The sequence below is a fragment of the Castor canadensis genome, chromosome X, assembly GCF_047511655.1.
Source record: "Castor canadensis chromosome X, mCasCan1.hap1v2, whole genome shotgun sequence".
Classification (NCBI taxonomy): Eukaryota; Metazoa; Chordata; class Mammalia; order Rodentia; family Castoridae; genus Castor; species Castor canadensis.
Window position 1 is genome coordinate 77,418,895 of NC_133405.1, and position 18,392 is coordinate 77,437,286.

The 18,392-nt window shown below is 37.0% G+C and overlaps 1 non-coding gene across 1 annotated transcript; it reads left to right on the plus strand.

Moving 5' to 3' along the window:
* Positions 1-13,851: 13,851 nt before the first annotated feature.
* Positions 13,852-13,954, plus strand: LOC141420061 (U6 spliceosomal RNA). The gene has a single exon (XR_012444768.1). It is a non-coding gene; the product is annotated as a U6 spliceosomal RNA (small nuclear RNA).
* Positions 13,955-18,392: the final 4,438 nt, after the last annotated feature.

Consider the following 18,392-nt stretch of genomic DNA (forward strand, 5'->3'; position numbering starts at 1 on the left):
ATGCCGGGGGTGGGGGGGGGTGGGGGGGGGTTGGAGTAAGTGAGTGTGTGTGTGTGTGTGTGTGTGTGTGTGTGTGTGTATAGCATAAAGGATGCTTCAAAAGCTGTAAACAACTCTAGCTAGCATCCTTTGTTCTTTCATGTGAGGTCCTGCAGTTCTAGTGAATTTCTGTCTAGTGGGTTTGAATTAGTATTTACTGCCTAAAGGAGAAAAACCATATCTAAGGACCTCTTAGCCAAGCATGCTCTTACCAAACTGAATCAGTGTGATGCAGATCCACCACATCTTTAATTTACTGATGCTCTCAGAACAGTTCCAAGAAACGAACAGAGCTAAGATTCTAAGGTGAAGAGGCAAATGGAACACTAGCTAGTCCTAGAACTAAAAATGTTTGTTTTCTCCTGTGTTATTGGGAAATTGTCAAATTTAAGAAGTTTTTGTTTTCATTTAGGGATTTTTTTTAATGACTGCCCATCAAAACAGAAATATGTCCTTTTTATAAAATAAAACTGTGAGATTGGTTTGTTTTCTCATCATAAAATTCACTAAGCCTATAGTTATGTTTAGAAGGCTTAGTACCAAAATCAAACATTATAGTAACAAATAAGGATCTTGTCAACACAATGTAGGCCAGGGATTTTGTAAAGGTTTCTCAAAGACCCAAGTGAGGGAGAAAAAAAATTTTAGTTGGAATGTTTAACTTGGGAAACACTGTCATCAGCTCGAGGGTCTTCAACCAGCATGGGATTGTTTTGATGACAGTACTCAGGCTACCTTTTAAGGCACATTTTTCACTCAGCATTAAACAGTAGCTATGATGAAGCAGAGCTCCCATTGCAGCTGCATGATACTTGAGATGTCCTTTTGGTTTGAGAATTATAACTAAGAGGTAAAACATTGGAGAAGGACAATATAAGAGAGAGGCTTAGTACAAAGTTGAAGAAATGAATGAGGCTTTTAAAAATCAGTATCTGGGTAAATAACTACTAAAGGCACTAAAGAAACACTTGTCCACAGAAGTTGGAAAGGATGTCTGTCCATCCATCAGGCTCAGAGGTTTCTGAGTCTCAGAAGGGCATCCCATTCAAAAGGAAGAAAGGAGATATTTAAATCATTGTGCCTCTTGAAGAAATGCCTGGTTTTACAGCACAAAAGAAAAGGCTTGAATGAAAGCTAGAAGAGGCCTTTTGTTTTTCACTCCCAGTGAAGAGGATAGAAATCTTAAGATGCTCTACTGGGATACCTGTAGCACTGACTGGAGTTTGCTGCCTACAGTTTTGAATGTACTAGTCCTTAGTTTCTATAGAACTGAATGCACCTCTTTAGTAAGTTAATGATTTATGGTGCTAAAGAAAAAAGATTATCCCCATTTTTCTTCTTTCCCAAGCCCTTTAAGCATTTAAGAAAATTTAAAGAAAAAGCATTTAGAGGCCCTTTTTATGAATGTAACCTAAGTTTCTGTTTGACATATGACACTGCAACTTTAAAATGTTAGGAAATTATTTGCCTTTTTTCTTTTAGAATTAGGCTTTATAAATAATCTGTAGAGTCAATTGAAATATAAAGCTTAAGGATCACTCTTAAGACGCCTACAAAATCTTGTATATTTTTAAGTGTGCCAATTTGTAACATATTTTGTAAGTGTATATTTTTCTTAGAAAAGTGCTGTGAAGTGTCTGTATGTGAGAGTTTTCCTTTTTCTGCACCATGGGGTGCTAATAAAAGGATATTTACTTCAAAGTTTCTGGTTTTAGAAACCACAATACAAAGAAAAAAATACACTTTTGTTGGGAATTTTGTAACACAAAACATGTTGTGAAAGAGTGTAGTGATCTTGTGCAAAAGAAAATGAACATTTGTGAGCTTCTTGCTGTTTTATAGATTTTCTTGTAAATTATTCTTGTAACACCTCTGGTTTTGTTGTTCTTGTTGCAAAAGTTTTAAATATTTGTGACTGAATGTATGGTGAAACTGTCATAATGTTACCTAGCTGAGTTTTGTTATTGTTTATGGAATAAATAAAAAGAAAAAGTTTAAAATACTGATTTAGAATCATATGTAACAGAAATCAAACCATTTCTAACTAAATTTATATCCCAAATAAAAAGTTCTTCCTTGTCTAGAGCAGTGTTTCTCAAACTATCTCTGGTGAGGGATCAATTTTTCTTGCATCCATTACAGACTGATACTATTATAAATCACAATAAAAATGAATGTTTTAAAAAGTGAAATGGAAAAAAGACATGCAAAATAAAAGTCCAAATGTATTTAGCTTTGATATGTAAATTTATACATCAAAACAAACACAGCATAGGGCAAAAAGAATTGCAAAAAATTGGTACCCTGTTTAAGACAAGTCCACAGATCTATGTCAACTTGCCATAGACGGTTTTAACCACACTCTAACACTTTGAATAGGACCAGCAGAATTACCATCATCTGGGAGCTTATTAGGAATGCTGAATGCCAGGCACTTTGCCAATTCTGCTGAATCAGAATCTGGATGTTAACAAAGTCCCTAAATGATTTCTGTGCATGTTAAAGTTTGAGAAGCACTGGGCTAGAGTTTTACGTAGGGGATTCTTCTGCCACTTAAATTAGGAGATTATTTTGTAGTCTGTCCCATCTTCAAAGACATTAAAACAAACGGTGTCCTTCTTTTATGATTCAGATGGATTCTGCAGAGATGCAGTCCTCTCAAAGTGTAAAAGCTGTTTGTTGAAAGTAATAAAAGCTGATTTGGTACCCAAAATGTCAGATTTTCCATAATTCTACAGTCCTACATTACTTTACTTACCATTCAGTCATGGTCCCCATTTCCTCAGTATTTTAATATTTTCTACATCTAGAAAAATTGGACTTTGCTCTCAAGTGCTAGACCATTTGAGCTGTCCATCACAGCCTGGAGCCCTGGCTAACCACAACAAGATCATTGTGACACACACAAGCCAACAGCCACTTCCTTGGTTTTTGAATACCATTGCTCAAAGAAGCTGGGAAATGTGTATGAGTGGCCCTCTTCTCACTGGTGAACACCTCACCATATCCACCACTTCAACTGCCACTTACATTTTCCATAAATGTTTCCCAAGTTCCTGGCCTATATTTCCAATTATAGGCTGCATATCTCTATAAGGACATTCTGCAACATTTTGAGGCTTATTTATTCAAAATTTCATAATCCCATTGCCTTCTGAGTGTGCTCTAGCTCAGTGAATTGATGTTGCTTGCCATCTAATTAGTGACCCAAGCCAGAAATTCTCTTCCATCCTGACATCCAAAGGGTCACTCTCAGCACTCCTGCCTTTCTATCCCCATTGCCACTGCTTTAATTCAGGCTTTCATGGTATTTTGCCTGTACTGAAGCATTGTCGTAATCAGTGATACCCAGACTTGGATTTCACTTCTGGAAATTTTTTAATACAGAAAAAGAAATGAAAAGAGGAGTCTCTATAAAGTCACTAACTTTATTTTGCTAAGTAAGAGCATTTGCAGAAGATTGTTCTAACGCCAAAGGACAATCTTTTACTTAAAATGCACTATATATTTGGGCTGGGGGCATGACTCAAGTGGTAGAGCGCCTTCCTGGTAAGTATGAGAGGAGCCTGAGTTCAAACCCCAGTACTGCTAAAATGCACTACTTTGTCTTTTTTTCTCTCTACCTTTCCAGGGCATGTCCCCAGTGACCTAATTCCTCCAGTAGACCCCACCTCGTTTCCACCAACTCCCAATAATGTCATCAAATTACAAACCTGTCAATGCATTAATCCACTAATGAGGTTACAGCCCTCGAGATCTGACCACTTCCAAGCCTATCCACTGGCCACTAAGCCTTTAGCACATGAGCCCTTAGGGGACATTTCAGATTCAAACCATAACAGGTGATTATGACACTGTTTTAATAACGTTTTCTATTTAAAAGTAAGTGAATATGTAGTTACTAAACTTTTCAGACTGTGTACTTTGAGAATATAATTAAATCAATAAGGCTTGTCTCCAGAAAAATGAGCATACTTAGAACTATACATAGAATTTCAGGGGTTTTACAGATTCGGAACTACAGTAGACCCTTGGCATCAGCAGGTATATGGTTCCAAAGAGACTGCCATTGAAGAAAAACTGAGAATTCTCAGAACACAAAGTTTAAATACAACCGACATAATACAGGGCTGGCTGAGAGCTCCTCTGCATCAATTGAGCTGTGTAATGCACATGTGGGGATTTTTTTGACTAAGCTTGGTCAAACCTACGTGTAATAAATCCATGACTAATACTATATTAGGGACATGAATCTCCTAAAACATTTTCTTCACTCATAATGAATTCTCTTAGTCTATCTCCTGTTCTCCACTAACCCAAGATAAAAACTATGATTTATTTGTTATCTACTATGTGCCAGTCACTTTACATGAATTATCATTTCTTAAAGCAACTCTACAAAGAAGCCATCTTCCCTATTTTATGTATAAGAAAAATGGTACACAGAAAGTCACAGTATACTTCCTCAAGGTCACACAACTAAAAATCTTCAAAGACCAGAGTTGGCCAAGCCTTTTGTGTTTGTTCCATCACAAACCCATGTCTTTAACTCAAATGCTTATTTCCAGCATAAACTACATTGACTATATGTACCACATCACAAATAAGATAAATATTAATACTGACATTAGCTGTTAAGTGGCTCTGTGTTAGGTGTTGTACTAGATTCTAGGAAAACAAAGAATTTAAATATAAAACACATGCTTTGCCCTCTAGGAGCCCATAGATGAAAGAGAGAGGTACAACTTAATAGTTTAAATAGAGAAACACCTAGTGGTTGGCTTGTCATGGTGGTGTTTTGTTGTCATTTGTTTGGTTTGGTTTTGGGATTTCTTTCTCTTTTTTGAAAGTACTGGATTTGAACTCAGGGCCTCATGCTTGTAGGCAAGTGCTCTTAACACTTGAGGCACTTCACCAGCCCCCCCACCTTTTTATTTTGAGACAGGGTCTTTTTATGTAGTCCAAGCTGGCCCCAAACTCACCATATAGCCCAGGCTGTCTTTGAACTCATGACCCTACTGCCTCATCCTCTTGAGTGCTGGTATTACTGGCATGCCCCACCACACCCAGTTCACAGTGGTCAGTTTAGGATGAATAATCACATATAAAGTAACCAATTTGCTGCTATCTTTAAAAACCTGAGAAGAAAAAAATCTCCATCCATTTGTAATGGACGAACCAGTGTCACAAACTGTCATTCCCAATAGCCAATATCTAGCCTTCTACCCTTCCCCCTATTTTTGAATCAGAGTTCAGACCAAGCTCACATCTAGTAGCTGTGTGAATTAAGACAAATTAATTTCTGTGCATTCCAGAGTCTCCTCCCCACCAAAAAAAAAAAAAAAAAACCTAGTGTAAAGCTGGAGATGTTACTCAGTGGTAGAGTTCTTGGCTAGGGTGGGCAAGACCTATCCCCAATACCCCCTCCAAAAAAATGATTAAACCCAAAAAACCTAATATAACAACACTATCACTCCTGTGGGCTTGTCGTGAAAATTGAAGATCACTCTTTTAAAGTCTTGACACCAGATACATAGTCAGGTCATGTTTAACACTTGCTATTGGTTAGTAGATATATGCAAGTGTTTTCTTAGTGCTTCTTATTTTGATTCTTAGAGATCACCACAGCTATGTCAGGCATGGAAGCATATAGCTGCAACCCTAGCACTCTGGAAGGGAGGCAGGAGGATCTCAAGTTTGAGACCAACCCGAGCTACACTGTGAGGTCCAGGCCATCCTGGGCTAAGTGGTGAGACCCACTCTTGAAAAGGAAAGGAAAGGAGAGAGAGGGGAAGGGAGTGGAGGGAAGGGTTGGAGATAGAGGGAGGGGAAGGGGGAAGGGGGGAGGGAGAAAGAAGGGAAAGAGTGAGGGAAGAAGGAAGGGAGAGAAAGAAAAAGAAAGGAAGGAAGGAAGAAAGAAAGAAAGAAAGATCACTCTAGCTGATTACCCCAATATTTCTTTTTATTAGATTTCAACCAAGAAAATTAGTAAACTCCAGACTTCAAAGAGCCTTTGATCTTCATTTGGAGAAAGATGCCATTTTAAAGATAAAATTAGAAAAGTCATTATATTAAACATCTATTATTAGAGTTAATTTAAAAATCAGTATCAGAGTGATGTAATAAAACATACAAATCATTAATCAACCTACTGGCTTTAATTGGCTTAAAAACTTGGACAAATCATTTCCCTTCTATTCCTCAATTTCCCCATTTGGGAAATGTGGGTGGCTTAGCATTAAGAACAGGAAGTGTGAAGTCAGACAGCCAGGAATGGAATCCAAGCTTCTTCTCTTGATAACAACAAGACTTACCTCAATTTCTCCACCTATAAAGTGAAATAACTGTGGCTAGTATCACAGGCTTTGGGGGATAATTGAGATAATGCACATAAGACATTTAAAATAGTGGCTAGTACATAAATAAAATGCTCAGTAAATATTAACTATTAAATTAATGATTCCCTCCCTTCAATTTAAAACCCACAATTCCATTTATTATTTGGGCTTCTGTGGCTAAATTAGAATTTACTGAAGTAACTATGGATATATGTTCATAATGCAACTAATTCAACAAATTGATGATAAACACCTATTATGTACCAGAAACCATGCTAGGCACTGATGATGCCATAGTGAGCAAAATGGAACTTTGCCTGTCCTCATAAAACTTATACTAATCATAAAAGCACTTTAATTGTGAATGTATAAATTAAAATTACAATAGGAACTCTAAAGGAAAGGAGAATACTTCTATCAGAATCACTAAGAAACCTGACCTGATACTAGAACTGGTAGCCTAAGGATGAACAGAATTTGCCTAGGTAAAGAGAAAGTTGGGAGAAGGAATGAGGGACTTCCCAGAAAGAACACACAAAGATCCTGTGACAGAACTCAAGGAACTAAGGCAAAACCCCACTCAACAATGAACTGACACTTAAACAATGAAAAGCAAGAATATAAAACAAGGAAGGGTAATAGTGGGGGGAGTGGTAAATGAAGAGGGTAAAATAGGGTTAATATGGTACTTTTTATACATTTATAAATATGGAACACTGAGACCTGTTGAAGCCACTTTCAAAAAGGGGAGGAAGAAGAGGGATAATAATAGAGGGGATGAACCAAACCAGGGTACATCATACACATGTATGAAAATGTCACGATGAAACCCTCTGTACAACTATTATGTACTAATAAAAACATTTAAGAAAGGAAGCCAATGTAGTTGAAAAACAGTAGAGATGAATTAAAGAGCAATGCTTTGTCTGTTCCGATCTGTTCACACTTTATGGGAAACACATTCTATGCAAATTTAAGATGGTAGGATACAAAATATTGTGAGTTTGACTATGTGCAACTTTTTAAATAGCTCAAATAAAGAATCAATCAAGGATAAGGAGGGGGACGGGGGGAGGTATGGTGGGGGCTTTCTAACCAATGCATGATGAATCCCCCTGTACAATGAATATATGCTAATAAAAATAAAAAAAGTTTTAAAATGATACTTTTTGGAGTTTAACACTTAAATATGAAGTTTGCTTAGGAAGGTATGAAAAAATTGGAATTTAAATGTCTTTAAATCTTCATCTAATTTTAAGACTTTATATATTTTTTCATATAACTGTACACATTCCAATAATATAAACACCCATAATACATCAAAAAAATCAATCAAGAAGAGCAAAATGAAAAAAAAAAGGAGAGCAAAATGAATTTGAGAATAGGCAGGTATGCTGGGCACCAGTGGGTCGTGCCTGTAATCCTAGCTACTCAGGAAGCAAAGGATTACAGTTTGAAGCCAGCCTGGGCAAATAAGTAAAATACATAAACATTAACATTCCATAACTGACATAGTCGAGCTATCTTGAAGCTTAGGAAATTTAAAATATGCATCTGTTTTCCTATAATTTCTCAGAGAGGTCTAGATGGAAATAAACCCATAAATTTCCATTTTATGAGTTAGTCACTGAATGCCCTCAGGAAAGAATTTGCCAACTCAGGGTCATTGGAGACATACACTTTCCTTTTTTCCTATTTTAAGCTTAAAATTAAATGAAGAAAACATTTCCTCAATTAGCATAATGCTTTAGGAACATCTGTGTTATAGCATATATGCATAATATTTATGTATTTTAGTGTTAGAAACAATGCCTGAGCTGTGAGGAGACCTGGAGGTCCAATCTTCAAGGGATTAAATATGGTCCATTGAGATTAATCTGAAAGCAAAGGCAACCAAAGTCCATTTGTATTTTATGTGAGGACTGTGTTCATGGATGGCATGAATAACTCAAAGTTGGTATAATTCTGAAACTTGAGGCATGGTGCAAGTGATAGAGCATTTGCTTAAATAAGTACACTTTTTATAATTAAATAATATTTCATTTTATGGCTATAGCACATTTTGTTTACCCATTCATTAAATGGGGCAATTGGGTTATTTCCACCTTGTCACTCTTGTGAATAGTGCTTCTGTGAAGGTTTGGTGTACAAGTTTTAGTGTACAAATATGTTTTTTGTTCTCTTGGATAAATACTTAGAAGTAGAATTACTAGGTCATCAGTACCTGTATTTTAATATTTTGAGGAAGTGCTAAATTGTTTTCCAAAGTGGCTGTGACATTTTACATTTGATTCTATTTCCACAAGTAATGTCTGGGAGTTCCAATTCCTTTACATTCTAATCAACCTTTGTTATTATGTGTTTTGTTTTAATTTATAGTAAGCATGAAGTCATATCATCTCATAATGACATTGAGTATTTTTTCATGTACTTATTAGCCATTCCTTTCTCTTCTTTAGAGAAATCTCCATTCCAATGTTTTGCCTTTTAAAAAAAAGTCTGTTAGTTTCTTATTATAGACAACTCCTACATTGTAAGGGTTCTTTTATATTCTAGATGCATCTTTTTTAAATAACAGTCTCACTATGTAGCCCAGACTGGCCTAGAACTTGTGATCCTCCTACCCCCATACCCCTAATGCTGGAATTACAAGCATGTACCACGACTCCTTGCTCTAGATGCAACTTCTTTTTTGAAAGTTTAACAAGGATTTATTCAGTAAAACATAGAAAGGCAGGCAAAACTAGAAAGGGAGAAAAGAACAACCCCAATACAAATGAAGTTAAAGCAAAAGGCTCTAGATGAAACTTTTTTTAATTATCATACTATTGTGTTGTACTGGGGGTACAACTGTGACGTTTACAAAAGTTCTTACAATAGATCATAGTTGAATTCACCCCTCCATCATTCTCCTTTATTCCCCCCCTCATTCCTGGAATAGTTTCACCAGGTCTCATTTTTTCCATTTTCATACATGAATACATAGCATTTCCCCCACATTCGCCCTCCTACACCCTTTCCTTATATCCCCCCTCCCACTGGGACAACCCCTTGACAGGACCTGTTTTGCCTTCCTGTTTTCCACTTTTGAAAAAAGACATCTTGTTTGTTTAAGATAGGTAGAAATACAGGGAACTTCACTGTGACAACTCCATGTCTATATGTATTATAACCTGAGTTGGTTCATCCCCTCTATTTTTCTCCTTTCTACCTTAGTCCCCTTCTTATGGTGATTTCAACAGGTTTAAAAATTCTATATCCATTCTTGTATAGAAAGTACATCCACCATACTTACCTTAACTTCCTTCTTTTACACTTACTCTCCCAATAGTGACCTCCCTTTAGCATGACCTGTTTTTCATAATATTGCTGTACTTGTATTGGGTCTATATTCCACACACGAGAGAAAACATGTGGCCTTTGGCTTTCCATACCTGGCTAACTTCATTTAAGATGATGTTCTCGAGTTTTTATCAGTCTCTGGGGCTGTGATTCTGCATTTGTATCCGGGTCCCAGGTGAGGCTGATGTTGTGGTAAGAGTTTAATCTCTAATGTGCCTTCCAGCTCTAAATCTAGGACTCTGAGTTCTGGGCTTTTTAAGATTTGAATTTCGAGCACTTTTTCTCTGTGGATTATAACCTCACACATATAGACTCCCAGCATGGAGCATTTGAAAGTACAAGAGGATCCAAGATGGCAACTAGGGTACAGGAGCAGATAGTGTGAGCTCCACGACTCCAAAACCTACCTGAGATGCTGGAGCCACACTAGGTGAAAAAGGCACCAATCAGAATCAAACCTTCAACACCCTGAACCCCTAGCCCATGGAAAGCTTCCCCAAAACACGTTACATTGAGAAAACTTGAGGGCTGCCACCGTTGCCTCAGCTGCCTCCACTGGCTCCATACCTGCCTCTGAGACATTCGACTGACCAAACAGGTGAGCGCTATACATCATGTGGAATTCACCCACAGCCACCCCCGGGACAAACCAGCACAAGCCCTGAGCAGACTGACCCCTCCCTTAAAAAAAACTGAATAACAAACAGCGAACAATAACCTAACACAACAGCAGAGGGGGCGGGGAATGCTGAAAGTGCACCAGAGAAAGGAGGAGAGGCAAGGAGCTAATCTTAGTGCGAACCATCAGTAAACAAATGCCGGAAAGGCAGGAAGGCAGAGAGCGAGCAGGTGATAAGCCACTCCCTGAAGCAGGGCGAGAAGTGGATCATAGACCTCATCTCCTGAGCCAGTGAACAGCACCCAAAGTCAAACTGCCCCACAAAACTGAAAAACAAACAGCAAACTGAACCATCATAACACACTGACACCTTATTTTTGACAAAGGTGCCAAAAACATAAGATGGAGAAAAAGCAGCCTCTTCAACAAATGCTGCTGGGAAAAGTGGTTATCCATCTGCAAGAAACTGAAACTAGATCCATGTTTATCACCCTGTACTAGTATCAACTCAAAATGGATCAAGGACCTGAATATCAGTTAGTACAGGAAGGAAAAGGAAACACTCTGGAACTAATAGGTATAGGCAAGGACTCCCTCAATACAACCCCAGCAGCTCAGCAACTAAGAGAAAGAATGGACAAATGGGACTTCATAAAATTAAAAAGCCTCTGCACAACAAAAGAAATGGTCTCTAAACTGAAGAGACCACCCACAGAGTGGGAGAAAATATTTGCAAGCTATCCATCAGCCAAAGGACTGATAACCGGAATATACAGAAAACTTAAGAAACTAAACTCTCCCAAAATCAATGAACCAATAAAGAATTGGGCAACTGAACTAAACAGAACTTTCTCAAAAGAAGAAATTCAAATAGCCAAAAAACACATGAAAAAATGCTCACCATCTCTATCCATAAAGGAAATGCAAATCAAAACCACACTAAGATTCCACCTCACCCCTGTTAGAATAGCCATCATTAGAAACACCACCAACAACAGGTGTTGGCAAGGATGTAAGGAAAAAGGAACCCTCGTACACTGCTGGTGAGAATGCAAGCTGATGCAACCACTCTGGAAAAAATTTGGAGGCTACTTAAAAATCTAAACATCGATCTGCCATACAATGCAGCAATCCCACTCCTGGGGATATACCCAAAAGAATGCTACTCAGATTACTCCAGAGACATCTGCATACCCATGTTTATTGCAGCACTATTCACAACAGCCAAGTTATGGAAACAGTCAAGATGCCTCACTACTGACGAATAGATTAAGAAAATGTGGTATTTATACACAATGGAATTTTACTCAGCCATGGAGAAGAATGAAATCTTGTCATTTGCAAGTAAATGGATGGAACTGGAGAACATTATCCTTAGCGAGGTTAGTCAGGCTCAGAAGACCAAAAGTCATATGCTCTCCCTCATATGTGGACTTTGGTTCTAGGGCAAAGGCAGTAATGTTGTTGGACTTGGGTCACACACTAAGGGGAGAGCACATACAGGAGGAATGGGGATAGATGGGAAACCCAAAGCTTGAAAGTGTTTGATGTCCCCACTGCAGAGGAGCTAATACAGGAACCTTAAAATGACAGAGGTCAATATGGGAAGGTGATCAGGAAGTAGTGAAGAGGTAAGGTAGAGATGAATCAATTCAGGTTGTAACACACTTGTGCCTGGAAACAATGCTAGGAATCTCTCTGTATAGCTATCCTTATCTCAAACTAGCAAAAACGCTATGCCTTTCTTATTATTGCTTATGTCTTTTCTTCAACAAAATTGGAGAACAAGGCAGAACAGGTTTTGCCTGGAAGCAATGGGGGTGGTGGGGAGAGGGAGGGGATGGGGGTGGGGGGAGAAATGGCCCAAACAATGTGTGCACATATGAATAAATGAATCAAAAAAAGAACTGTTGAAGGGAAAAAGATTGCTGAAGGGAAAATGATTGCTGAAGGGAAAATGAATTTCTGAAGAGAAAGAATTGCTAAAGGGAAATTGATAAAGGAGAATTGCTAAAGAGGGGTTGATACCACACTGAGAACTTTATATGTAGTATTTAGAAAAGCTAAACTAAAGGAAAGCTACAGAGAACATGGGACAGTGCAAGTCTGAGCACTGAGGCTTTAAGAAATCTAAGGAGAGAACATGGGCAGTGCAAGTCTGGGGGCAAAAACTTTAAGAGAAATTACGCTAAAGAACAGGTAAGAGAAAACATGGGACAGAGTGAGTCTAAGGAAAGAGACTTTAAAGAATAGAGAAGAAGCCTTTAAAAGCAAGGTTTTAAAGAAAGACTTTAGAAGCAAGGTTTTAAAGAACTGTAAAGGAGTAAGGCCTTAAAGAATACAGATAGAGAAAAGAAGCAGAGTAAAATGAAGAGAATAATAGAGCAAAGAAGAAATGAGGGTTGTGCGTCTCCAACCTAGCGCCCAACACACCTGGCCCCAACTTCTATCTGTCCATCTATCCTGTGTTTTTCTGCATCTCCTGTTGCCGCCCAGTTAGGTTCAGTAATAACCAGGAGCTAGAGAAAGCTCGCTGCAACAAGGGAGTGAGAAAAACTCTCTCCAGTATATATACACAATGGAGTGTTATTCAGCCATTAAGAAAAATGAGATTGAAACCAGAATCCTGTGAGCTTGGAGTCTGCTGTGCTGGCTAGGTTACAGCTCAGCAGCAGAGGGTTCCCAATTCTTTGTCTCATGAATGCAAAGAATGCAGTTCAGGGACAAGAGTGTGAGCTTATAGGCAAGAAGTTTATAAGAGAAAGGACAAAGCACCTACATGAAACAGGGAGTGATCCCAAATGAGTTGCCAGTGAAATGATGTAGTCCAAGGTTTTTATCCATTTACCACAGAGCTTCCTCAATCTCTAGCTAATTAGGTGTGCAGAAAGCAGCATTTTGTTTGGCTGTGCCTGTGAAAGTCTGATTGGTTGTGACCTTTAAACCATGGGGATTTGAAATTCCTACTAGTCCTCCTAGTGTCCTCATTCTGGTCTATCCTGCTTTTCCTTCTTTCTGCCCCGTAAGGTCACAGGGAAGTTATAATGGAGTTTTCCAGGGTCCCTTCTGTCCTAGCTATACTAATTTTAGCCAACTGCCTGCCTACTTATTCAGGATTATGTTTTTGCAGGAAAATGAATGGAAGTGGAGATTATTGTGTTAAATGAAATAAGCCAGACTCAGAAAGACAAATATCACGTTATCTCATATGCGGAATCTAGGCCACCAGGCTACACACACACACACACACACACACACACACACACATATGTTTAGGGGGAACCCGTATCAGGGAGAAGGAGAAGATGATGGAGGTGTATATGATTGAAGTGTATTATAAACAAGTATGAAAACAGCATAAAGGTGTCCATTAAAATTGTAAAAAAGAGAGGAGGTAGGAAAAGGGATAAGAGAGTAATAGAGGGAGTGAATATGATGAAAGTACAGTATTGCATGTATCATGATGAAAATCCTTTGTACAATTAATGCATACTAAAAAACAGCAGTGACTATGCTTGCTTCTCTAGCATATATATAAAATTAAAACAATACAGAGATGATTAATATAGCCCCTGCACAAAGATGGTACACAATTCATGAAGTGTTTCACATTTTTGTATATATGAATGAAATTACTACAATGTATCCCATAAATATGTACAATTATTACTTTTTTAAGAATAGCAGCTGATCTTCCATCAGAAACCACAGAAGGGCTGTGAGGATATAGCTCAGTGGCAGAGCATGTGCAAATAAATAAATACATAAATAATTGAATAATAAATAAAGTAAAATAAACTACAGAGGCCAGAACACAGTGGATTTGACATTGCAATTATTGAAAGAAAACTAACCTGTCAAATAAAAATTCTGTCTTTTAAAAATTAAGATTAAAAAAAATTCTTAATTAAAGACTGAGAAAATTAATTGCTACCTGACTTGCTTTATAAGAAATTCTAAAGGACGTACCCAGGCTAAAAGGACACGACAGCAAATGGTAACTTGAATCTGTATGAAGAAATAAAGAGTACATGGAAGGTAATTATGTAGTAAATGTAGTAGACAGGTAAGTATATATTTTACTCTTTTCTTCTCTTAATTGATCTCAAAAATACTGCATAAAACAATGCTTTGGACTGGGGGTGTGGTTCAAGTGGTACAGAGCTTGCCTAGCAAGCTCAAGGCCCTGAGTTCAATCCTCAGTACTGCCAAGAAAAACAATAATTGTAAAACTATGTTGTTAGGCATGTAACAGATAAAGATGTAATTTTTATGAAAACAATAGTGTAAGGAGTGGGAGGTAGGGGAGAACTATAATGAACCAAAGTTTCTCTGTACTATTGCAATGAAATTAGTACCATCTCAAAGTAGATTGTTTAATGTTAAAATGCAAGTTATAATCTCCTGAACAACTCTAAGAAAGCAACTCAAAGATATAATAAAAAACTACAAAGGGGGCTAGTGGAGTGTGTTGGCTGAGTCATGGCACCAAATGTTGGAAATATAGGCCCCAAAAGTGACCACGTGGAGAGGAGAGATCTGGCCAAGAGATTCTTTATTGCCGGGTGGGAGAGGGAGAGAACCAAGAGAGCCAAGAGAGAGAGGGAGAGAGGGGCAGGGGCTTAAATACCCCTCAGTGGGACTCAGCATGATCTGATTGGTTAGGATCTTATGGTTCATGCTGATTGGAGGTTGGGGCCAAAGGAGGATTCAAGCTAGACTTGAGGCAGGACTGTGACCCTGGGAGGCAGGACCGTGACCCTGGAAAACAGAAGCTTAAGGGTGCAGTAAGAACCGAAACCTATCAGTGCCATTATTGCCAACAGAGTGACTCAAGTGGTAGAGCACCTGCCTAGCAAGCATGAGGTTCTGAGTTCAAACCCCACAACCACCAAAAAAACAAAACAAAACAAAACTACAAAGGAATTAAAATGGTACACTAGAATCTATTTAACACAAAGTAGGCTTTAGTAAGGGAGGAAGAGAGGAACAATGAAGACATGAGACATCTATGAAAAAAATGCCAAGATAGCAGACATAAATCCAACTACATCAAAAATTACATTAGCTATATGAATCAAACAACTCAATCAAAGAGCATAGATTGTCAGACTTAATAGAATAAACACAAGATCCAACTATACCCTGCCTGTAAGAGACACACTTTGGAGTCAAAGTCATAAATGGGTTGAAAGTCAAAGGATGGAAAAAGATATACCATACAAACAGTAACCATAAGAAAGACAAAATTTCTACTAATATCACATAAAAAAGGCCTTAAGACAAAAATTGTTACAAGAGACAAAGATGAATATTTTACAATGGTAAAATTGTCAAATTACTAGAAATATGAAATTATTATAAACACATTTGTACTTAACAACAAATCCTAAAATAATAAAACCAAACTGAAAGACTTCGGTGAAACAGGCAATTCAATAATAACAGAGACTGTGAGACTCCACTCTAAACAACTAATAGAATCACTAGCTGGTTAGTCAACAAGCATTAAAAAACTTGAAGAACACTATCAACCAACTTACTGACATCTACAGAACACTCCACCCAACCACAGCACAATTCAAGTCTGTTCCAAGTGCACATGGCTATTTCCCAGGATAGATGACATACTATGTCTATAAAACATGTCTCAACAATTTAAAAGGATTGAAATGTAACAAAGTTCTCCAACAATAAGGAAATTAAATTGGAAATCAACAAAAGAACATTTGGGAAATCAACAAGTACTTGGAAATTAAATAACATGTATCCAAATAGTCCATGGATCAAAGAAGAAATTCCAAAGGAGAATAGAAAGCATTTTGAACTGAATGAAAATAAAAACACAAATATATCAAAGTAGTGCTTAAAGCTGGGCATGGTGGTACACACCTGTAATCCCAGCATATGGGAGGGTAAGGTAGAAGTTTGACGCTATCCTGGGCTACATAGTGAGAACTTGTCTCAAAAAAAAGAAACAAACAAAACTAGTGTCTAGAGCAAAAAGTATAGCTTTAAACATCTGTATAACAACAGAAGTATTCAAATCAGTAATGATTTAACTTTCAGAACCTAGAAAAATAGAAGAAAACTAAATCCAAGGCACAGGAAAGGAAGAAAATAAAGTTTAGAACATATATAAATGGAGTATGAAAAATTAAGAGGATTACAAAGGAATGTCATAAATGAATTCATTCCAACAAACTAGAAAACATAGATGAAACAGAAAATTTCCTAGCACACAAATTACCAACAAATTCAACAAGAAGTAGAAAATCTGAACAGATCTATAGTAACTAAGGGAACTGAATCTGTATTTAAATTTTTCTTACAAAGGAAACCTAGACCTAGGTGGCTTCCTTGATAAATTCAATCAACATTTTAAAGAAGGAATAATGCCAAATATTCCAGAAACTTTTCCTAAAAACAAAAGAAGGAACATTTTCTCTTTCATTTTATGATGGCACTATTGCCTTGATACTAAGGTCTAAAAAAGATCTCACAAGAACAAAAAGCTACAAACCAATATCCCTTAAATGAAAATAAATTAATGTAATCCACTATATTAATAGAACAAAGAACAACCCCCCACATAAATAAATGAGTGAAAAGCATTTAAAAAACTAGTATCCATTTACGATAAAAAAATGTACAAATTAATGGAAGTATGCTCCCTCATCCTGATATAGGACATTAATGTAAAGCCTATAGCTAGCATAATGCTTAATGATAAAAGACTGAATGATTTTTCCCCAAATCAGGAACAAGGCAGACATTTATTTTCACAATTTCTATTTCAATATTGTACTGGAGGTTCTAGCCAGGACTATATATGAACTAAAAGATTGCATTGTACCTCAAAAGTATGCATAAATATATGCTAATCAAAAAAGAAAAAAGAATAAGAAAACAAAGAAGAAAAAGGGAAAGAAATAAATGGCATAAAGATTGGAAAGGAGAAGTAAAGCTGTATTAGCAGATGACCTGATGTGATATGTAGGAAATTTCAAGGAATACACAGAAAATCTTCTAGGACCAATAAATGAGTTCAGCAAGGTTGCAGTATACAGTATCAAGACACAAAATCCATTGTATTTCTACATGTACAACCTGAAAATGAATTGTAGAGAATAATTCCATCCACAATACAAGCAATAGAATAAAAATATTTATGAACAATTTTAATAAAAGTATAAAACTTGTACAATGAATACTACAACATAATCCTGAGAGAAATCAACCATCTAAATAAATTGAAGCATTCCATGTTCATGAATTGGAAGACCCAATATCAGCAAGTGGCAAATATCCCTTAATTACCATGTAGCTATTACAATCTATATGAAAATTCCAACAAGCTTCTTTGCAAAGATGAAAGAGCTGTTCCTAAAACTAATGCATGGAAATGTAAAGGCCCCAGAACAGTCAAAACAATTTTTGAACTGAAGGACAAAGTTGCATCAATTTCAGTTCTGTATTTCAAAACGTAACATAAAGCTGCATACCAGTGTGGTACTGGTATAAAGATAGACATATAGGTCTATGGATCAAAATTGGGAGTCCAGAAATAAACCCTTACATTTATGGACAATTGATTTTTGGCATGCCTCTCAAAACAATGTAATGGAGAAAGAATGGTCTTTTCAACAAATATTGCTGGGATTGGATAGCCATATGCAAAAAGATTACCTTAGACCTTTATCTCACACCATTCACCAAAAATAACTGCACATGGATCAGACACTTATATGTAAGATTATAACAACAAAATTTTCAGATGAAAATATAGGAGAAATTCTTTGAGATCATGGGTTAGGCCAATATTTCTTAGATACAACACTAATAACATGATCTATAAAATAAAAGACTGCTAGGCTGGACTTCATCAAAATTCAAAACTTAGCCAGGTATGGTGGTGCACTTCTCTAATCCATTTGAGGCCAGCCTTGGCTATATAGTCAGACCCTGTTTTAAAATAATAATAATAATAATAATAATAATTTTGTGCTTCAAAACAAAGACAGGACTGAGAATGTGACTCAGTAGTAGAATGC